At 39.8% G+C, this 24,192-nt stretch overlaps 1 pseudogene; it reads left to right on the top strand.

Annotated features, from left to right (window-relative positions):
- The first annotated feature begins 325 nt into the window (after positions 1-325).
- Positions 326-21,076, top strand: LOC107800423 (apyrase-like; annotated as a pseudogene).
- Positions 21,077-24,192: the final 3,116 nt, after the last annotated feature.

Genomic DNA, 24,192 nt, shown 5'->3' with positions numbered 1-24,192 from the left:
GGCCAAGCTTCTTTTGAAGCAAAGGCGTTTTTTTGTGTCAAAAGTGATTTTTGTGATTTTTTGTAAGGTGTTTGGCCAAGCTTTTCAAAGTAAAACAATATTTTTGAGGAGAAGCAGAAAAAAGAGCTTTTCTCTAAAAGTACTTTTGAAAAAAATACAATTAAAAATAATTTTTTAAAACTTGGTCAAACACTAATTGTTGCTCAAAAGTATTTTTTTAAAAATTAACCAAATACAAACTGCTTTTCAACCAAAATTACTTTTGAGAAAAATACTTTTAAAAAAAAATACTTTTTAAAATAAATTGATTTTTGCAGCTTGACAAAACGGCGATCCTAAAGCCGCAGCCAACTCTTTAGAGCCACTTCTAGAGGGAGCTGAAGGTGCTGTTCCTAAAGAGTTACAACCCGAAACTCCCCTCGAACTTGGGGTCGGTATTAATTACCACATGATTAGCCTATATTAACGTGAGTTTAACTTATATAAACTGACAAAGGGCATAGTGAATAAGCTGAGTAAGCTTATTTTGTAACTAATCATAAGTACTATGTTTTGGTATTAATGATAGAGGATTTTAAGAGGATGGATACTCTATTATAAAGAAATGAATCAAGAATTTTTATGTGACGGATTTAACTTTAATCTCTTACCCTGAACTCACTATATTCTTAAAATTATAGGTTCAAAATTATACTTTTTGAAATTTTATTGATCTTCACATATAAATCTCGACTCAATGTCTAAAACAAGACCGTCCGGAATGGGTTTTGAACCGTCAATTTCAATCGTAGAGGTGCACCTTGTAATTATTGCCCCATAAGAGTCCTTGAGAATATGTTCACACAAATACATTTAAATAATTTTAAAAATATATAACATTATTATACATGATTTAAGGAAAATAGTAAATTTACATAAACCCATATACTATAACAGCTAGATCCCATGAATGGTCGTCTGCGCTGTCTAGAAAATGGGATGGGACTTTACTTGTTATTGTTGTACAATCAAAATTTCTATAAAGTGACAGTGCAAAGTAATTTTCAATTTATCAGATTACTTAAGAAATAATTATAAACCTCATAAAAAGTACATTAATAATTTGAAAAAAAATAAGTCAACTGACTTGCTAAAATAAATTAAATTAATTGATAGTATAACAACTCTTTAAGTTAAATCCTATCAACATAAGGTAAAATTTAAAAATAACCAGATTTACAAGTGGTAATTAAAAAATAGTCACAGTTTTAAAAGCAATCAAAATTTAGCCACTTTTTATGTAATGATAAATCTGAATGAAAATACTGTTCAAAATCCGAAAAATATTCCATCATAATATACTGGACTTCCATCATAATATACTGGACTTCCAGCATAATATACTGGAGTTCCAGTATAATATGTTCGTCCAGCATAATATGTTGTAAGTTCATACACAGGTGCTCCAATCTCTAGTATATTATGCTGGAACTTTCCGTGTGTTAGAATTGCAGCATAACATACTGGAAGTTCATACACAAGTGCATCAATCTCCAGTATATTATGTTGAAACTTTCCGTATTACAACAAAATAGTAATTATTTTTTAATGACTTTATAAACGCCGAGTATTTTCTAATTACAAGTCAGAAACTTGCTAGCACGCGCTATTTCACATCAACATATTATACAATTTATCATCATATAATAAAAGTACACGGGTCCAAATTAAATCTGAAAAGCTAATGGCCCTTCACTTTTCTTTTTCATACATAGAATCAAAGAATAAAGCGAGTTGTTTAATTATTATTCCTTTGTCATTTTCAGGCAACAGCAGGAGTGAGGATGTTAAAAGGGGATGCAGCAGAAAAGATTTTACAAGCTGTATATATAATATATGTTACGATTAGATCTTTAATTATATATTTATTTGAAGAAAATTTATTTAGTTTTTCATAATTAAAAAATTAATCCTTCTTTTACTAATTTATTAATTAAGACTTTTTGACCTTTTCAATTTTAAAAGGTGAGAGATTTAGTCAAAAATGAAAGCACCTTCCATACAAAAGATCAATGGGTCAGTATTCTTGATGGAACTCAAGAAGGCTCTTGCATGTGGGTAAGTTAATTACAGCAAAATACTTTCTTTTCTTCTTCTTTGTAACGACCCGGTCGGTCGTTTTGAGTATATTAGCCCTGATTCCCTATTTACTGTTTTCCCTGCATCTGTTTCTGCTCATGTGACTTGCCGGGAGGTCTTGTTTTTGATTTCGGAGTGTTTTGGGACACTTAGTCCCTAAAATGGAAGCTTAAGTCTCAGAAGTTTTGACCGTAGTCGGAAGTGTGTGAAGACGACTCCGGAATGGAGTTCCGTCGGGTGATTTTGGACTTAAGAGCATGTCCGGACTGTGAATTTGAGGTCTGTTGTTAATTTAAGCTTGAAATGGCGAAAGTCGAATTTTGGGAAGTTTGACCGGGGGTTGACTTTTTGATATCGGGGCCGGATTTCGATTCTGGGAGTTAGAATAGGTCCGTAATATTGAATATGACTTGTGTGCAAAATTTGAGGTCAATCGGACGTGGTTTGGTAGGTTTCGGCGTCGTTTGTGAAATTTGAAAGTTTAGAAGTTCTTTAGGCTTGAATCCGGGTGTAATTGGTGTTTTAATGTTGTTTTGAGTTATTCGAAGGCTCGACTAAGTTCGTATGAGGTTTTGGGATGTGTTGGTATATTTGGTTGAGGTCCCTCGGGCCTCAGATGAGTTTCGGGTGGTTAACTGATCATTTTTGGACTTGGCTTGATAGCTGAAGTTCTGGTTTCAGCAGATTCTGGTTTCCTTGTATGCGATCGCAGGGATTCATGGGGCAGAGATGACTTTGTTCTATGCGATCGTAGAGTTAGGAACACGATCGCGTATGTGTGCGAAGATGTGCTTCGCGAACGCGTGGCTAAGGACGCGTTCGCGTAAAAGGATTTGAGCAGGAGGGGAGGTGTGGCCAATGCTCTATGCGACCGCGTGAGGCAGGATGCGATCGCGTAAGTATGAGAGACAGTGATCCGCGATCGCGTGGGTGATTCCGCATTCGTATAGGGTAAAAATATAGTGCAACATAGTTGTGCTTCGCGATCGCGATGAAGGATATCTGGGTCGGCAGTATTAATTTCAAAAACGAGGGTTTGAACCCATTTTTACATATTTTGAGCTAGAGAATACGGAATTGGGCGATTCTTGAAGGGATTTTCGTGGAGTTGATTGGGGTAAGTGATTCTTACTTGGTTTTGATTAAATCCCATAATTTCATCTTTAATTTTATCATCTAATTTGTGATTTGGAGTTGATTGGGGTAAGTGATTCTTAGTTGGGATTTTGAGGTTTTGAATGGGATTTTGTTATAGGATTTGAGTAACTTTGGTATGGTTAGACTCATGAGTGAATGAGCTTTCGGGTTTTGTAACTTTTGTCGGATTTTGAGACGTAGGCCCGGGGGCCGGGTTCGGGAAATGTTTAGATTTTTGGCTATAATTTAGTACTTTTCTTGTGGAATTAATCCCTTTAGCCTATATTGATTGTATTGTTTCACTTGTGGCTAGATTCGAGACGTTTGAAGACCGATTTGAGAGGCAAAGGCATTTTGGAGTAGAAATTTGCTCGGGTTGAGGTAATAGTTTTAAATCTGGTCCTAAGGGTATGAAACCCCGGATTTTGGTATGATGTGACTATTTTGGAGATGACGAATATGCTAGGTGACGGGCTTGTAGACGTGCACCGTGGGGGATTGTGACTTGGTCCGTCCCGCGAGACCGTAAAGTCGAATAGGTTATTGTTAATTTTATGTTCCCTTTGTTTTCTAGAAATTTGACTGCTATTCATGTTAAAAACCATGCTTAGGCCATATGTTATAACTATTGGGACCCGTAGCGGTCGAGTACTTGTTGAATTAACTGCTATTTGCTGTCTTGAACTCAGTCACAATGCTACTTGCGACTCATATCTACGTTTCCTTTTGTTTCTTGTTGACACTTGTTATTACTCTTTTCGCTAATTTGTATGATTTCTGGAAGCCCGAGAAGGTTGGAGGGGTTAGTGACTGAGATAAGGCATGAGTGCCGAGCTGTGAGCTATGTGAGGGTATATGGATCGGGTTGCACGTCGCAACGGGCCTTATGGCTATTTATGGACTATGGATCAGGTTGCACGCCGCAACGAGCCCTATGATTACTTATATGATTGGGTCGGGCTGCACGCCGCAGCGATATAGCGCTTGGGCTGAAAGGAGCCCCTCCGGAGTCTGCACACCCCCAGTGAGCGCAGGTACCTATTGAGTGTAAGTACTGAGGGCTAAGAACTGAGTGATAGAGCTGTTGTGACGAGTAGAGTGATTGTTGCCCTGAGAGGCAGCACTTGCTTTTTCAATTGTTGATGCACTTAGTTGCTATCTCTCATTGTTGTGAAATTTTTAAAAGATTCTATATCCGAATTTACCTGCACTTTAACTGTTTAAAATCGATTTGATTTTAACTGCCGGATTTGAAAGCATGTCTATTCCTTGTTGGAATTATTGAAAATGAACGGTATTTGTATAACTCGTCACTACCTTCTCAGTTCCTTATTTATTTCTATTACTTGCTGAGTTGGTTGTACTCATGCTATACCCTGCACTTCATGTACCGATCCAGGTGTGTTTTATCATGGATGTCGTTGAGTTCGTGCGCGATCGAGTACCGGAGACTATGAGGTAGTTGCCGACATCCGCATACCTTGTCTCTCCTTCTATGTTTTCATTCTTTTTTGTATTGATACTCAGACACTGTTTGTATTAGACGGGATATTTAGATACTCATGACTCAGTGACACCCCGATGACGGGCTATTTTTCCTCACTTATGTTTTGGGTTTTACCCTATTTTTATGAAAAACTCCGGTTATTTCAAATGTCTTAAATCATTTCTATTAAATGTTGAAAGTACTTTTTTTTGAAAATGTCGGTTTGCCTAGTATCACGATAGGCGCCATCATGACGGGTTAGGTTTTTGGTCGTGACAAGTTGGTATCAGAGCCTAGGTTACATAGGTCTTACGAGTCATGAGCAGGTTTAGTAAAGTCTTGCGGATCGGTACAGAGACGTCTGCACTTATCTTCGAGAGGTTGTCGAATCCTTAGGAAACTTCATATTCTTTAGTTCTTGTCGTGCCAGTCTTTTGATTCTGATAACTAAATTTCTGTTGTTCTAATTATCTCACAGATGGTGAGGACGCATACTACGGGGCAAGATGGACAACCACCAGTACCACCAGTCAGGGCCGCGAGAGGCCGAGGTCACAGTAGAGGCCGTGGTAGGGGTAGAGGTGCAGCTCGCACCGCAGCTAGGGAAGCACTTGCATATCCACCAGTTGCCCCAGTTCAGGACAAGGCTCCAGTTGTGGATGAGTCGGTGGGACCAGCACAGGCACCACATGTGCCTATTATGATTCCAGGCCTTCAAGAGGCCTTAGCTCAGATTCTGACCGCGTGTACTAGTCTTGCTCAGGCGGTCTCTGTTTCGGCCGCAGCAGCCACTTCTCAGGCCGGGGGAGTTGCTCAGACTCCCGCCGCCCGCACACCAGTGCAGGTGGTACAGGGATTCTAGACACTGGGGGCACCACCAGCTTAGCCGGTTGCAGCTCCTCAGGACTATGTAGTTTCTGTTATGCCTGATGACGAGCATCGTCGATTGGAGAGGTTTGGGAGACTCCAGCCTCTATATTTCAGTGGTACCGAGGGAGAGGATGCACAGGGCTTCTTGGACAGGTGTTAGAGGATACTCCGTACAACATGTATTCTAGAGGCCAGTGGGGTCTCGTTCACTACTTTTCAGTTCTCTGGAGCTGCCTTCAGTTGGTGGGAGGCTTAAGAGAGGCGTAGGCCGGTCGACGCAGCACCCCTTACATGGCAGCAGTTCTCTGGTCTATTCCTAGAGAAGTTCGTGCCACAGTCCTGCAGAGAGGAGCTGCACATGCAGTTCGAGCAGTTTCGTCAGGGTGATATGTCTGTGACTTAGTATGAGATGAGATTTTCAGAGTTGAACCTTCATGCTATCTGGTTGGTTCCCACAGATAGGGAGTGGATCAAGAGGTTTATAGATGGCCTCGGTTTTCAGCTGCGATTGCTTATGACCAGAGAGAGAGTGTCTGGTGCTACTTTTGATGAGGTTGTCAACATTTCTCATCAGATTGAGATGGTTCACAGCTAAGTGCGGGTTGAGAGAGAGGCTAAGAGGCCTCGTGGACAGGGTGGATATAGCGATATTCCTTCTGGGGGGCAGTTCCACCACAGTAGGGGTCGTCCTTTCAGACATGCTCAAACGGCTCGCCCATTTCACCGTGGTGCATCATCTAGCCATGGTTCACATGGTTATCAGCAGGGCCATGTATCTCTCAATGCCCTCCCAACTCAGAGTTTGTCCCGTGCTCCATCGGGTCAGGGTTCGTCTATGCCAGGTCCTTCTGCCAGTTATCCCGATGCTCGGGGCTCCCTTAAGTCCCCATCACCAGCATCGGGGAGTTGTTATGAGTGTGGAGAGTTTGGACACATTAGGAGGCATTGTCCCTACCTTATGGGAGGTCCGACTCAGCAGAGGAGAAAGTTTATGGCATCAACACTAGTTTCTTCACCACCCGCTCAGCCAGCTCGGGATGGAGCCCAGTTAGCTAGGGGTCGCCCAAGAGGGGGAGGCCGATCAGGGGGCGGTAAGGACCGTTTCTATACTCTTCCTACCAGACCAGATGATATTGCTTCGGATGTTGTGATTACATCTATTGTCTCAATTTGCCATAGAGATGCCTATGTATTATTTGATCATGGTTCCACTTATTCATATGTGTCCTCGTATTTTGCTCATTATCTGGATATGCCCCGTGAGTCTCTAGTTTTATCTGTTCATGTATTCACTCCAGTGGGCGATACTATCATTGTAGACCATGTATATCTGTCATGTGTGGTGACTATTGGGAGTCTTGAGACTAGAGTGGACCTCTTGTTGCTTAGTATGGTCGATTTTGACGTGATTTTGGGTATGGATTGGTTATCTCCATGTCATGCTATTCTAGATTGTCACGCTAAGATCGTGACATTGGCGATGCTGGAGTTGCTGAGGGTTGAGTGGAGCGGCTCTATAGACTATGTTCCCAGTAGAGTGATTTCATACTTGAAAGCTCAGCAGATGATTGAGAAAGGTTGTCTATCTTATCTGGCATTTGTGAGGGATGTTAGTGCAGAGGCCCCTGCTATTGATTATGTGCCGATAGTGCGAGATTTCCCGGATATGTTTTTTGCAGACCAGTCGGGCATGCCGCCCGATAGGGATATTGATTTTGGTATCGATTTGGTGCCGGGCACTCAGCCCATTTTTATTCCACCGTACCATATAACATCGGCTGAGTTGAAGGAGAAGCTTCAGGAACTCCTTGATAAGTTGTTTATTCGGCCTAGCGTGTCACCTTGGGATGCACCAGTTCTATTTGTGAAGAAGAAGGATGGTACTATGAGAATGTGCATTGATTACAGATAGTTGAAAAAGGTCACAATTAAGAACAAGTATCCTTTGCCGCGTATTGATGATTTAATTGACCAGCTTCAGGGAGCGATAGTGTTCTCCAAGATTGATTTGTGGTCAGGGTATCACTAGTTGAAGATTCGGGACTCAGATATTCTTAAGACAGCTTTCAGGACTCGATATGGCCATTATGAGTTCCTTGTGATATCCTTTGGACTGACCAACGCCCCAGCAACGTTCAGGCATCTGATGAACAGTGTGTTTCAGCCGTATTTGGACTCATTCATCATTGTATTCATTGATGATATTCTAGTGTACTCTCGTAGCTAGGAGGAGCATGCCCAGCATCTGAGGATTGTGTTACAGCTATTGAGGGAGGAGAAACTTTATGCAAAGTTCTCCAAGTGTGAGTTTTGGCTCAGTTCAGTGGCGTTCTTATGGCACGTGGTGTCCACTGAGGGTATTCAGGTGGATTCGAAGAAGATAAAGGCGATGCAGAGTTAGCCCAAACCGTCCTCAGCCACGGAGATTTGGAGCTTTCTTGGATTGGAGGGCTATTACCATCATTTTGTGGAGGGTTTCTTATCTATTGCATAGCAATTGACTAAATTGACCCAGAAGGGTGCTTCTTTCAGGTGGTCGGAGGAGTGTGAGGAGAGCTTTCATAAGCTCAAGACTTCTTTGACCACGGCTCCAGTTCTAGTTGTACCATCAGCTTCTGGTTCTTACACAGTGTATTGTGATGCCTCACAGATCGGCATTGGGTGTGTTCTGATGCAAGAGGGTAGAGTGATTGCTTATGCTTCGTGCTAATTGAAGCCCAATGAGAAGAACTATCCTATCCATGACCTTGAGTTAGCAGCTATTGTTCACACCTTGAAGATTTGGCGACACTATTTGTACAGTGTCTATTGTGAGATTTAGACCGATCATCGGAGTTTACAATATCTGTTCAAACAGAAGGATCTAATCATACGTTAGCGGAGGTGGTTAAAGCTTTTTACGGACTATGATATCACCATTTTGTACCATCCCGGGAAGGCAAATGTGGTGGCCTATGCCTTGTGTCACGGGACGGTAAGTTTGGGGAGCTTAGGATATCTTCCAGTAGTAGAGAGCCATTGACATTGGATGTTCAGGCCTTAGCTAGTCAGTTTGTTAGATTGGATATTTCTGAGCCAAGTCGAGTATTGGCTTATGTGGTCTCTTGGTTTTCTCTTTATGATCATATCAGGGAGCGTCAGTTTGAGGACCCCCATCTGCTTGTCCTTAAGGACACGGTCCAGCACGGTGATGCTAAGGAGGTCACTATTGGGGAGGATGGTGCATTGAGGATGCAGGGAAGGCTATGTGTGCCCAATGTAGATGATTATTGTGAGTTGATTCTTTAGAAAACTCACAGTTCGCGGTATTCTATTCATCCGGGTGCCGCAAAGATGTATCAGGACTTGAGACAGCAGTACTGGTGGAGGAGAATGAAGAAGGACATAGTGGAGTATGTAGCTCGGTGCCTAAATTTCCAGCAGGTGAAGTATGAGCATCAGCGACCAGGTGGGCTGCTTCAGAAGTTAGAGATTCCGGAGTGAAAATGGGAGCGGATCACTATGGATTTCGTTGTTGTGCTTCCACGGACTCAGCGGAAGTTTGATGCAGTTTGGGTGATTGTGGACCAGCTGACCAAGTCAGCTCATTTCATTCCAATGATGACTACCTATTCTTCCGAGCAGCTGGCTCGAGTGTATATCCACGAGATCGTCAAGCTTCATGGTGTACCGGTATCTATCATTTCTGACCGGGGTACGCAGTTTACATCACAGTTCTGGAGGGCCGTACAACATGAGTTGGGTACTCGAGTGGAGTTGAGCATAACATTTCATCCTCAGACGGACGGACAGTCTGAACGCACTATTCAGATATTAGAGGATATGTTTCGTGCGTGTGTGATGGAGTTTGGGGGTTCATGGGATCAGTTCTTGCCTCTAGCGTAGTTTGCTTACAAAAACAGTTACCAGTCGAGCATCCAGATGACACTGTATAAGGCTCTGTATGGTAGGTAGCGTAGGTCTCTAGTGGGCTGGTTCGAGCCGGGCGAGGCTAGATTATTGGGCACTGACTTGGTTTAGGATGCTCTGGAGAAGGTTAGGGTGATTCAGGATAGGCTATGCAGAGCCTAGTCTAGGCAGAAGAGTTATGCGGATTGGAAGGTTCGCGATGTTGCATTTATAGTTGGGGAGCAGGTATTGCTCCGGGTATCACCCATGAAGGGTGTTATGAGGTTCAGAAAGAAGGGCAAGCTGAGCCCAAGGTTTATCGGTCCATTTGAGGTATTGCGACGTGTTGGGGAGGTTGCTTATGAGCTTGCCTTGCCTCCCAGTCTAGCAGGAGTTCATCCAGTATTTTATATTTCTATGCTCCGGTAATATCACGGCGATCTATCTCATGTATTGGATTTCAGCTCAGTCTAGTTGAACAAGGATTTATCTTATTTTGAGGAGCTCGTGGCGATCTTAGATAGGCATGTTCGAAAGCTGAGATCGAAGAATATTGCTTCTGTGAAGGTTCAGTGGAGAGGTCAGCCGATCGAGGAGGCTACTTGGGAGACCGAGCACGATATGCGTAGTCGTTATCCTCACCTTTTCACTACTTTTGGTATGTTTCTATGCTCGTTCGAGGATGAATGATTATTTTAAGAGGGGGAGGATGTAATGACCCGTCCGGTCATTTTGAGTGTATTAGCCTTGATTCCCTATTTACTATTTTCCCCATATCTGTTTCTACTTATGTGACTTGCCGGGAGGTCTTATTTTTGATTACAGAGTGTTTTGGGACACTTAGTCCCTTAAACGGAAGCTTAAGTCTCAGGATTTTTGACCGTAGTTGGAAGTGTGTGAAGACGACTCCGGAATGGAGTTCCGTTAGCTCCGTTGGGTGATTTTGGACTTAGGATCGTGTCCGGATTGTGAATTTGAGGTCTGTAGCTAATTTAGGCTTGAAATGGCGAAAGTCAAATTTTGGAAAGTTTGACCGGGGGGTTGACTTTTTGTTATCGGGGTCGGATTCTGATTTCAAAAGTTGGAATAGGTCCGTAATATTTAATATGACTTGTGTGTAAAATTTGAGGTCAATCGGTCGTGGTTTGGTAGGTTTCGGCGTCGTTTGTGGAATTTGAAAGTTTAGAAGTTCTTTAGGCTTGAATCCGGGTGTAATTGGTGTTTTGATATTGTTTTGAGTGATTCGAAGGCTTGACTAAGTTCGTATGAGGTTTTGGGATGTGGTGGTATGTTTGGTTGAGGTCCCGGGGGACTCGAGTGAGTTTCGAGTGGTTAACGGATCATTTTTGGACTTGGCTTGATAGCTGAAGTTCTGGTTTCAGCAGGTTCTAGTTTCCTTGTACACGATTGCAGGGATTCATTCCCGATCGCATAAGCTCATTTGGGGCAGAGGTGAGATTGTTCTATGTAATCGCAGAGTTAATAACGCGATCGCGTATGTGTGCGAAGATGTGCTTCGCGAACGCGTGGCTAAGGATGCGTTCGCGTAGAAGGATTTGAGCAGGAGGGGAGGTGTGGCCAATGCTCTATGCGATCGCATGAGGCATGTGAGGCAGTGATCCGCGATCGCGTGGGTGATTCGGCATTCACGTAGGGTAAAAATGTGGGGCAGCATAGTTGTGCTTCGCGATTACGAGGAATGTTTCGCGATCGCGATGAAGGATATCTGGACAGGTAGTATTAATTTTAAAAACGAGGGTTTGAACTCATTTTTATATATTTTGAGCTAGAGAACACGGAATTGGGCGATTCCTGAAGGGATTTCGTGGAGTTGATTGGGGTAAGTGATTCTTACTTGGTTTTGGTTAAATCGCATGATTTCATCTTTAATTTTATCATCTAATTTGTGATTTGGGGTGAGAAATTGGGGTAAAAGAGGAAGAACTCTTGAGTAGGGATTTTGAGGTTTTGAATGGGATTTTGTTATCGAATTTGAGTACATTTTATATGGTTAGACTCGTGAGTGAATGGGCTTTCGGGTTTTGTGACTTTTGTCGGATTTCGATACGTGGGCTCGGGGGCCGGGTTCGGGAAAATTTCGGATTTTTGGCTATAATTTAGTACTTTTCTTGTGGAATTGATACCTTTAACCTATATTTATTGTATTGTTCTACTTGTGGCTAGATTCGGGACGATTGGAGACTTATTTGAGAGGCAAAGGCATTTCAGAGTAGAGATTTGCTCGGTTTGAGGTAAGTAACAACTTTAAATCTGATCCTGAGGGTATGAAACCCCGGATTTTGGTATGATGTGATTATTTTGGAGGTGACGCACATGCTAGGTGACGGACGTGTGGGCGTGAACCGTGGGGGATTGTGACTTGATCCGTCCCGCAAGACTGTAAAGTAGAATAGCTTATTGTTAATTTCATGTTCCTTCTATCTTCTAGAAATTTGAATACCATTCATGTTAGAAATCATGCTTAGGCCATATGTTATCACTGTTGGGACCCGTAGCGATCGAGTACTTGTTGAATTAATTGCTATTTGTTGTCTTGAACTCAGTCACAGTGTTACTTGCGAGTCATATCTCCGTTTCCTTTTGTTTCTTGTTGACACTTGTTATTATCATTTTTGGCTGATTTGTATGATTTCTGGAAGCCCGAGAATGCTGGAGAGGTTAGTGACTGAGATAGGGCCTGAGTGTCGAGCTGTGAGCTATGTAAGGGTATATGGAAAGGGTATATAGATCGGGTTGCATGCCGCAATGAGCCTTATGGCTATTTATGGACTGTGGAACGGGTTGCACGCCGCAACGAGCCTTATGATTACTTATATGATTGGGTCGGGCTGCACGCCGCATCGATATAGCGCTTGGGCTGAAAGGAGCTCCTCCAGAGTCTGCACACCCTCAGTGATAGCATATACCTATTGAGTGTGAGTACTGAGGGCTGAGAGCCGAGTGATTGAGTAGTTGTGGCGAGTTGAGTGATTGTTTCCCTCAAAGGTTGTACTTGCTTTTTCAATTGCTGATGCACTTAGTTGCTATCTATCATTGTTGTGAAATTTTTGAAAGATTCTATATCCGGATTTACCTGCACTTTAACTGTATAAAACTGATTTGATTTGAACTGCCGGATTTAAAAGCATGTCTATTCCTTGTTGGAATTATTGAAAATGAACGGTATTTGTATAGCTCGTCACTACCTTCTCAGTTCTTTATTTATTTCTATTACTTGTTGAGTTGGTTGTACTCATGCTACACCCTGCACTTCATGTGCAAATCCAGGTGTATTTGATCACGGATGTCATTGCGTTCGTGCGCGATCGAGTACCGGAGACTACGAGGTAGCTGCCGGCGTCCGCAAACCTTGTCTCTCCTTTTATGTTTTCATTCTTTTCTGTATTGATACTCAGACACTGTTTGTATTAGATGGGATATCTAGATGCTCATGATTCAGTAACACCCTGATGACAGGCTATTTTTCCGCACTTATATTTTGGATTTTACCCCGTTCTTATGAAAAACTCTGGTTATTTTAAATGTCTTAATTCATTTCTGTTAAATGTCGAAAGTATTTTTTTTTTGGAAATGTCGGCTTTCCTAGTATCACGATAGGCGCCATCACGACTAGTTAGGTTTTGGGTCGTGACATTCTTCTTTGTCCTTTTTATTAAGTTTTTATTTTTAAGATTAGGTTTGTTCACCCAAAAAAATGGAGAACAACTAAATTTGTATGTGATTTTAAGAATACGCGGATTAATCTAATACAAACAATAAATTGCGTTAGATTAAATAGATAAAGGACGTAATAGATTGTTAAACCACTTAAGAGGGGTGATAAGAATATATTGCCTTGATATGCGTGTTATGGTGTCCCTAATGAATAATCAGACCCATCTTTTATATAGAAAATAAATTTTACTCTAAGTAAAATTCCATAAAATTTAAAAATCTTCTGTTTAACTAATCACCGATTCTCTGGCGATACGCGTCGAGATCCATGTCGTGATATTCGGCTAGTCGCAGACATCACGACTTTTTGTTAGTCATGCTCGATTATTTGGTAATGCTCTCCGAGGCTTTTGGGGTTTGAACTAGACCTGGGGTCATGACCCCGATACTCCCGAGGGCGGGTATTTTGCCCGGACCCCGGATCAAGGGGCTCCTTGCCTCGATTCTGATTCCTTGCCTTTATGTTTCTTGCTCCGTTCACTTCATCGGAAACCGAGACGTCCCACGAGCTCAGTTTCACTCGTATACAAAGTTATATATATTAACAAGGGAAATGAATAAAAATATTTATACACTTTGAAGTTTCTAAAAGATATGTACAGATAAGTATTCTCCTTAAGATGTGAGATTTATAATCTTCAAAATAAAACAAGTTATCTGTTACAACAACTAAAAATGACCAAATAGTGTAAAAACAATCTTACACAACTGGTATATATGATTTTAACTCTTCTAACTATACCTTAAAAATTTAAAAATAAGTATTTAACTTATATACATAAGATATTTCAAAAGATATATATTACTATTGAGTATATTTAACATTTTACATCAAAAACTATTGTATTTACTTTATTCCTTCAAAGTACCAAATAAGACTTGTTATGAATAGTTAATGGTAAAACTTTTATGTAATAAGCTATTATCAAGTTGAATACTTGAATATATCTTCCAGTATTAATTTTGATTTGTTGGTGTTTATTAATATACATGTCACAATAAATTATCTATTGGAAAATTTGGGAAACACCTATAAAAGTACCACAGAAACAATTGATCTAGGTGGTGGTTCAGTCCAAATGGCATATGCCATCTCAAAGGAACAAATTGCAAATGCTCCTCAAAATGAGGATGGATAACCTTATGTTCAAGAAAAACATCTTATGTCAAAAGATTACAACCTTTATGTCCACAGGTTTGTATTCCTCTTATGTCACAAAAATAAATCTAAGATCAACTTTTTTTTCACTATAATAAATATAGCACTGAGATAAAAAGTGAATCATTACAAAGCTATACATGACTTTAGGCCCAGTCAGATGTCTTTATACAATATCTATCTCTTCCTATACATTAGTTAACTTCTCACCTCCTTTTTTAACTATTAAGTCAACTAACACTAACATCTATTCAAAATTTTAACTGTTGTAGTAGTCTCCTAGTTCCAGCATTAGCTCTAACATTGCATACACATGCTATAGTTCTTGCTATTTCATCTGCATCTTTTCTGGCCTTCTCAAACACTCGATTGTTTCTTTCACACCATATCATGTGGATTATCTCAGCGTATATCATCTTGAATGCAGCCGTTGCTTGAGACTTTCCATTAACATTCTTCATTGCCCATCTCCAATGTTAGTTCCATGATTTCAGACCATGTGGTTGCATCTGAAGCCACATTAGGACTCTGTTCCATATCCTTTGAGCAAAGACACATTCAACAAAAAGTTGGTTTCTGCTTTCACTATGTAATTGACACATGATACATAATGTGTTCACTGGCATACCCCATTGCACGAGTCTATCACTTGTAAGTAGTTTATTTTGAAAGAACATCCACATAGTAAATTTAGCTTTGGTTCTTGCTTCATTTCTAAACATGAAGATCTTCCATTCCACTCAAGGTAATTTTTCCAAACATCTGGTGGTAGAGTTATGTGATCATACTGCATTTTCTTTGAGCCATTGTCTGCCTTAGGTCCACTATCTCCCTTGCCCCAATCAGCTTCCTGACCAGCCAAGAGGCCTGTTGAGGAATTGGCATGTCATCTAGCTACTACTGTTTTATATAATAGGAGTGGATCCACCTAACCCATAGCTAATCTACCTTATGTGCAAGATCCCAGTGATTTTTAGCAGCTGCAGCTTTATTCCATAGTTTCAGGTTGATGAGGTTTAGCCCTCCTGTATTATTAGGTGTACACATTTTCTCCCAAGCCACCAGCGACCTTCTTGTGATAACATTAGAACCAAACCATGTATAACTACTACAGTAAGCCTCTATTGTTTTGAGAACTTTACTTGGGATGAAGAACAATTGTGACCAATAAGCTTGTATACCAAACATGACTGATTGTACTAGTTGTATCCTTCCTACATACGATAATTTTTTGGCTGTCCATGAAGATATTCTAGCTACCATTTTCTCTATCAGAGGTTGCAGAGGTTGCCATTGAGCTAAGGACATCTTCTTAGTTGATAAAGGCACTCCTAAATATTTTACTGGAGTTCACCTCTAGGGTAACCAAATCTTTGATGGATTTCATCTTGCACTGCTTGTGTAACACCTCTATAGTAGATAAAACTCTTAGTCTGATTATCTTAAAGACCCGAGGCTCTATAAAATTGGTTAAGGCATTGTTGAAGCTGAGTAACAAAATATATATCACATATTACATAAATAGGGGCAAATCATCAGCAAAATTGAGATGTGTAATACCTAGCTTTGAACATCTAAGGTGAAGTTTATACTCCTCATTTTGCAATCCTTTGAGGCTTCTACTCAAGTACTCCATTACAATTGCAAACAGAAAAGGTGAAATAGGATCACCTTATCTCAGTCCTTTAGCTGCTGAGAAAGGAACTAAAGACTCTCCGTTTACCACAATTGAGTAGCTTAAAGTCTTAACACAGGTTATGACCCAGTCTTGAAATCTTCTAGGGAATCCTATCTCAACCATGTTCTGCTCTAGAAAGATCCACTATACATAATCATAGGCCTTGGTCAGGTCTATTTTGATCATACATCTAGGAGAAGTGTTCTTCCTTGTGTAAGCTTTGACAAGCTCATGAGCCAAAATGATGTTGTCTGCAATCTTCCTCCCATGAATGAATCCAGCATGTGCTTCACTAATGATGTTTGTTATAACTTTCTGTAGTCTATTCGCTAGCACCTTTGAGATGATCTTATATAGTACTAAGCAACAAAGAATAGGTCTGAAATCTCTTGCTGTTCTAGGATTGTTTACCTTAGGTACCAATGTAATTACAATGCAATTTATTGCTTTATATAGCTTACCAGTAGTAAAGAAATCCACAATTGCTCTCACTACATCACTTTTGATCATTGCCATGCTCTTTTGAAGAAGTAAAAGTTATATCCATCCACTCCAAGAGATTTATCTTCATGTATTGCACACAGTGCTGCATATATCCTTTCCTCTGTTACTTTAAAACATAAGATCAACTGTTGTTCATGAGTGAGCTTAGGTCCATTTTTCATAGTTTTCTTGTTGATAGCAGGCATAGATGCAGCAACAGTTTCCATCAAGCTCTTATAAAATTTAACTATCTCCTTCTTAATGCTAGTAGGAGTAGCCATTTTCATTCCATCATCAGTGTAGATCTCCGGTATCTGCTTTCTTTGACTTCTCTCTTTCATGACAACAGAGAAGTACTTAGTATTGGCAACTCTTAGCTTGATCCATTTCACTCTAGCCTTCTGTTTGAGGATACTTTCATCAATAAGTGACTATTTCTCCAAGTTCTGTAGGATAGTCTTCTCTTGTAGTAGCAGATTGTCTGAGTATTGTAACCTCATTTTCTCCTAAACTTGAATAAGGTCAGCCCTTGCATTCTCAATTCTCTCAGCAATGCCCTTATACTCAATAGTATTAAGGCTTTTGAATAGAGGTTTCAAAGCTTTCAGTTTCTTCCAGATGTTCTCCATTTGATCACTAGCTTCCTTTCTTCTCCATCGATTGCCAAAAATTGTATCAAACTCATCATGGGAAGCCCATACATTAAAAAACCTAAAAGCAGTCCTAATGTTGAGTTTCACATATTTTTATATTTATAAGAATTAATGAGTGGTCAGAGATTAAAGGTATATCATATTTTGTGTGCACATGATCTCGATTCATCATCCAGCTATCATTGCCCAACATCCTATCAATTCTGCTGATAATCCTTTCTGCCACTTGTTAATTATTGGACTAGGTGTGGTAGTCTCATTTCCATGATAGTTTATTCGGTAATAGATTGTGTATGTAATCAGAAAAGTCAATTATTTCATTCAATATCACAGGGTTGCCATGCATCATGTCTTATGTATATAGCATAGCATTAAAATTACCACCTATCAGCCATGGCTTGTTTGTGTGTGCAGAGATATCATCCAGACTTGTCCATAGTTCTTTTCTTTGATCAACTGTATTGAAGCCATGTACCAATGTTAGATATGATTCAAATCCATCCAATATGCCTTTAACTAGGCAGTGTATAATCTGAGCCTCTACTTTTTCAATATCAACACTATACACATTTGGATCCCAGGTGAACCATATTTTTCTATTCACAGCTTTCTGGTAGTTGCACTGCAATGCCCATCATAGTAATATGTTTTTAATAACTCTCTTCACATTTGGTTCTCTGACTCTTGCATTTTTTCTTGGTCTTCTTCTTCTCCTTGGCTACATAAAAGTTTGATTCTCAACTTCTTTTTGCTTGCAGCAGTGACCTATTTTTAAGCAAACCTCACAGAATTCTGGTTTCTAATCATATTCAATTGATTGTTCAAATTATCTCCCATATGGTTCCCATACTAAGACACTAGTAGGAAGTGGCCTTTTAACATTTATTTCAATGAGCATGCAAGCATAGGAAATCCTTTTCTGTTTTGAGGTATACTCATCAGCATACAGTGGTTTTCTTATTGCACTGGCAATCCTGCTCAGTGATGTTTCTCCCCAGCAACTCATAGGTAGATTTGGCAATACCACCCAAAGGGGAATTTCCTGTAGGAACTCCTTTGTGAAATCAAAATTAGCGGTCCATGGCTTCAATATCACCGGTTTGTTATTAATTGTATAAGGCCCAGAATATAAGATTTCCCGCATGTCACTTACAGACTGAAATTTGGTAATATTGTATCCTTCCTCATGGTAAAATATCTCTATTTCAGCCACTCGATTCCAACTCTATTTCACAAACCTATGCATATAGTTATATCCCGATGTCTCTCCAATTACATACACAATTAGTGCACTTTTCCATTTTTGAATTTCTCTATCAACATCATCTTTTTTCAGTTGAACTACAACTTTCCCCTCAACAATAGCAGGAGGAATGTAATCTAATTTTAAACCATTTTCTGAACTACGATTACCTGCAAAGTGGGATGCCCCCTCAATTGGCTTCTCCTTGTTCTCAAATGTTGGTTCCAGATCTGGGATGTCCTTACTTGTACTCGCCTGATCTATTATTTTCTCTGGTGGAATCTCTTGTCGCACGTTTAGAGATGATCTAGTAGTTAAGTCCACTCTCTTAGCGGTGTGCTGCACACTTGATTCCACTTGTTTCTGCTTCAGATTTGACACAGGAATAGTCGCCGATTGTGTCAACTTTGGCTTTTCCGGTTGCATGTGAGCTTCAGCTGCTTTACCGATGGTAGTTAAAGGTTGCAACCTAGATCATCCACGAGCTCGACCTCTTCCCATAGCCATAACCACGGTGGGCGTACATTTAACAAACATGCGCTGAGGGCATGGGAGCTAGAGAGAGAATATTTACTGAGATAAAAATATTTATATAAGAAGTCTAATCAGCAACGTAAAGAACTTTACACTATCATGTCACCTAAAAATGAGTATATGTTGACAGCATAAAACGAGAATATATTGTATGCAGTTATTTGAACTATGGACAACTAGCTGGTCGTGTTGAGATTTTAAAGACTTCAAGAAACTATAGTAATCCTTGAGCCTTGGAAGGATATGATGGTATATATATCTCTAATTTCTTATGAATTTTTGCCTATGATCATTTACAACAATATAATTGAAAATATTCTCAATAATACGAGAAACATTGTGCTAATATGCTAAGAGTTTAAGTTATATGCGCTAACGATGTATCTTATAGGCTACTTATAAGTAATTAGTCAAATGCTAATACAAATCATCATTTATTTTTCAAGGGTACTACACATATGGAAGAGTGGACTACAAAGTAAAAGCTCCACAAAGTGGTACTAGCTTGAAAAACTGTAGAGCATTAGCTAGGAAAGCACTTAAAATTAGAGCACCATGCAATTACAAGAACTGTACATTCAATGGAGTGTGAAATGGGGGAGGTGGTGCTGGAACCAAGACTGCATGTTTCATCACCTTTCTATGGTGTTGGTGCTCGGGTAAAAGTTGTATTTATATTCAACAATTCCACAAAACTATAAAAAAGAAAATGAAGAAATATAGGTTAGAATCAACAGTGCCAAATCAATAATCATACATAAGTACAACATTATGTGTTTTGATGTTCATAAACGGAATGTTGGGTATACGAACAAAGTCTTACATTAGTAGCCGAAAATATTAGAAACCTACATATTGTTAGGACCGAAATAATCATGTGTCATGCGGAAGCTAGTAAAACAAACCTTAAACGACGATAAATCAGAGAAATAAATCAAAAGAGACACAAACATTTAACGTGGTTCTGTCAATTTGACCTACGTCCGTAGGTGGAGATGAGCAATCCACTATATAAAAGAGAGTACAAAATATTGAGAGAACAACCTCACAAAGAGGCAAACACAAGTGGCACACTAAACAAGACTCTCGAACCCTAAACAAGACTCTCAAACCTCATGTAGACATTGTGGATACTATTGAATGAGAAGGAAGGATCCTCAATTTATAGAAGTCTAAAGCCTTTTCCTCCTAGAAATATTACTAGCCAAACATGGAAGAATTATATATTTCTTTTCGTAAAAGGCAAAATCAATTATGATAAATATGTTGTCTTTTATTCAAGAGATAGAAAAACCAAATATGGCAAGAAAATCGGACAAACACCTAACACATATAAGGTGTATACATCTCTTAATGGTATGAGGTCTTTTAAGGAAAATCGTGCGTACTTGGCTCAAATCGAAAATTATCATACCATGTCAAGAGTAACTGCGGACTGATTTAGGCCAACATAGAGTGACATGGATAATAAGCACATAGTCGACTCCAACTTGTTTTGTCTTGAAACTTAGTAGTTGCAGTTGATGTGATGTTTATACTTCTTGTTATTTGATTAAATCAATTCAGTTTATTTTTAAGCTCGACTAATGGGGTTCAATTTGCATTGTAGGTTGGCATTGTTGATAGCAAATAATTTCCATCAGCTATAGCAAAGCCAATTCAGTACCTAAATGCAGCTAAAGTTGCTTGCGAGACAAAAGCAGCAGATGTGAAATCAGTATTTCCAAACACTCAAGATAGAAATATCCCATACTTATGCATTGATTTGGTATATGAGTAAACTTTGCTTGTCGATGGATTCGGTAAGTTATTTTTTATCGTTTTTTTATATTGTCGGTGTATATAAGTTAAATGTATTATCAATCTAACAGAAATAATTTGGTGCTTGTCCTTTTTTCCCTTACTTTAACCTTTTATTTTTCTTGATGCAACTTTGGACAGGACTAAATCTATACTAAAGACATTACAGTGATGCTTGATGTCAAATACAAAAATTATCTTGTTAGAGCAGCTTGGCCATTGGGATGTGCCATTGATTTAGTTTCTTCATCTCCAAAGAAGACTAGAATATCATCACATTAGTGTTATGTCATTCTATTAGTCGTAACAATAATGTCATGCCCTTTGCTTTGTTTTTTATCTTAGTACTTTCACATACCTTATATTAAAGAGCTTAACCTGATGGTTTTGATCGACTTATTTCAATAAAATATCTTTTCCAACTTAAAAATTGTGCATTTTGTGGCTCCAATAGAACAACCAATAGTCAAGCTGTCACAATTTGAATTGTAATTTCACGAGTTCAAAGTCCTAACGATTTCATGCTATATTCAAATTACATCTTCTCTGTTTCCCCTGTTGATTACGTGGGAAAAAGAGGAAGTATGTACAATTTCTGATCTTAGCTCTTCGATATTATTACCTTAGTACTCTAAAAAATCGAATAAAAGAAGAGATTAAACTTAGATTCTTAATGATAGACTTTAACTCCATAAATATTGTTAAGAACCCGCCCGCCTGAAAAACAAAAGTTTGGTGATGTTGAACTGAGCTCCTAATAGATAAGAGGAAGGAAGGGTAAAGGTGCAAATATAGCCCTCAACTTTGCAATTTGGAGCAGATATACCTCCCCCCCCCCCCCCCCCGGTTATAAAGGTGTTGGATACATACCCCTACCGTTACAAAATGGTGCAAATATACCCCTGCCATTATACAAATGGTGCAAATATACCTTTTTTGCTGACTGAATTTTATCTTATTTTTTTAAAAAAGAATTCTCCACGGGGCTTTAAAAAAAGTCTACCAATATTTTTGAGTAGACATATTTCTCTAAAGCCACATGGTAATTTTTTTCCTGGTAGATTCGGTCTGATTTGATTAAAAAAAAATAAGTCTGCCCATTTTTTTAAAACGAAGCAGACCCGATGACCCTGTATAGGGTAAAATGTGTTCATATTTAATGTTCGCATGAGAAAGTGACGTGTGGAGCCGAAAACAGAAGACAGTCGGGGCCGAGAGCAATGATCTCGCTTGTAATCGGAGAGAATGATATTCATAAAGACGAAAAAAATGCCTAACATCTGGTAGCATTTAATGAAAAATATTTTATAGTATTAAGTGCATGGTCTGTTACAGAGAATAATGCCTTTACTGCCTACCGTTACATATTCTTCAATGGCCCTCATAATTGTCATTTAGGAGGGGCTTGATCCTAGAACCTTATTCCCTAGGTACAATTATAAATAGTGAGTTCTACCATCATTGTAAGGGACACGAATTTTCTGACGAGCATACACAATATTCTATCAAAAGCTCAATAATATTTTACTTTCTAGTTTATTTATATTATTCTCACGGCCTCCGGAAGCTCTGCGCCCGGGACTAAGATATCTGTTATTTTATTTTAATTTTAAGGCTAAGTCTTACATTTTTGTCTAATTTATTTATCATTTTAGGATCAAATCGATTCACTTATCTATAAACCACGTATAAATTCTACTGTATCATTTTATGGGTAAACAGTTTGACGCCCACCGTGGGGCTTAGACAATTGTGTAATTAAATTGATCCCTCTATCTATTACTAATTTGTTTGATTCTTTGCTCTTAGCAAAAATCACTAAAAATGGTAGATAATAATTTCAACATCGCACACAACGTTGAGGCCCAGAAAAATCAGCCTCAGCACGAAGATTCCATCAGTGATATACGCAACGAGGGGAACGAGTCCACGCCGGTTCACGGCGAGCAATATCCACGACATGTTCGAGAGGAAACTCCTGATGATGCTGAAGACGAGCACGTCGTTGAAACAGTAAGGATCTGAGGGAGCAACAAAAGACCATTATGGGCCATCTCTCGCGGCAGGATCAGTTCATGACGGAATTAAGGCAGGTGTTGTAAGGTGCTTCCAACAACGCGAATGGACGAGGTCCAATTCCTCTCGGTGCTTCCGCAAATCAAAAAATGCAGAGAGTCGATAACAATACCCCGAGGGGAGAAGTTGGCTTTGACAGGGCTGGGGGGAACGGAAGCGGAGCCGAAAATAACAATGAAAATGATCCCTTTAAAACCGAACTCATGTGATTTATGAGGGAAATAAACGTCTGAATGGATCAAATTTCGGGCGTACCACCAGTACTGAAAGGATCGGATTCAAATAAGTACACCCAGCTACCGTTCAAATCGAGCGCGGCACCAGAGTTAATCCCGAAGCAGTTCAAAATGCCAGATGTGCCGAAGTATGATGGGAATTCAGATCCTCAGGAGAATATCACCACCTATACAACGACAGTCAAGGGAAACAATCTGGATCCACAAGAGATTGAGTCAGTCTTATTGAAAACAATTGGGGAGACCCTCACGAAGGGGGGGCCTGACATGGTAATCACTCTTGACTAAGCATTCCATAGATTCCTTCCAGATGCTCACATATTCGTTCATTAAGGCCCATGTCGGAGCCAAAAAGGTACAGGCTTGAAAGGCCGACATATTCAGGATTGCACAAGGAGAGTCCGAATTATTACGAGAGTTCATGACCCGGTTCCATAAAGAAAGGATGTTGCTCCCGGTTGTACCAGACGAATGGGCAGCAGAAGCATTTATTAAAGGGTTGAATCTGAGAAGTTCCGATGCTTACCAGAAATAGAAAGAAAGTTTGATTGAGTTCCAAGAAATAACATGGGCGGATGTTTATAACCGGTACGAGTCAAAGATAAGAATTGAAGATGACCAACTCGGCTTTCCGACGTCAACCAAAGGGCGGGACCGAGAGAATGATAAAGAAAAATTAAAGGATGATTTCGACACAGATCGACGGTCTTCAAGGGGACCGAAATAATAGGTCATTGCAGGACAAGGAGATGTCGGGTTCTCGAGATTCCTCCGACCTGGGCTTTTTGAATATAACTTTAATGTCAACCTAGTAAAGCTGGTGTTGGCTATGAGGAACATTAAAGAAGCACGATTCCCGAAGCCAATGAGATCTGATCCCAACCAAAGGGATCCTAATTTGTGGTGCGAATAACATGTGACCAACGGTCACCGAACAGGTGACTGTCGGACTCTGCGCAAGGAGGTGGCGACATTACTAAAGAACGGTCATCTCAGAGAATTTTTAAGTGGCTGGGCTAAAAACAACTAGGACCGCAATCATGATAATGCAGAACCTTCAAAAGCAAGAAAAGACCCCCCACGCTTGACGATCAAC

The sequence above is a fragment of the Nicotiana tabacum genome, chromosome 15 (genome assembly GCF_000715075.1).
Source record: "Nicotiana tabacum cultivar K326 chromosome 15, ASM71507v2, whole genome shotgun sequence".
NCBI lineage: Eukaryota > Viridiplantae > Streptophyta > Magnoliopsida > Solanales > Solanaceae > Nicotiana > Nicotiana tabacum.
Note: the sequence above shows the minus strand (reverse complement) of the source record. Positions and strands in the feature narration are given on the sequence as shown.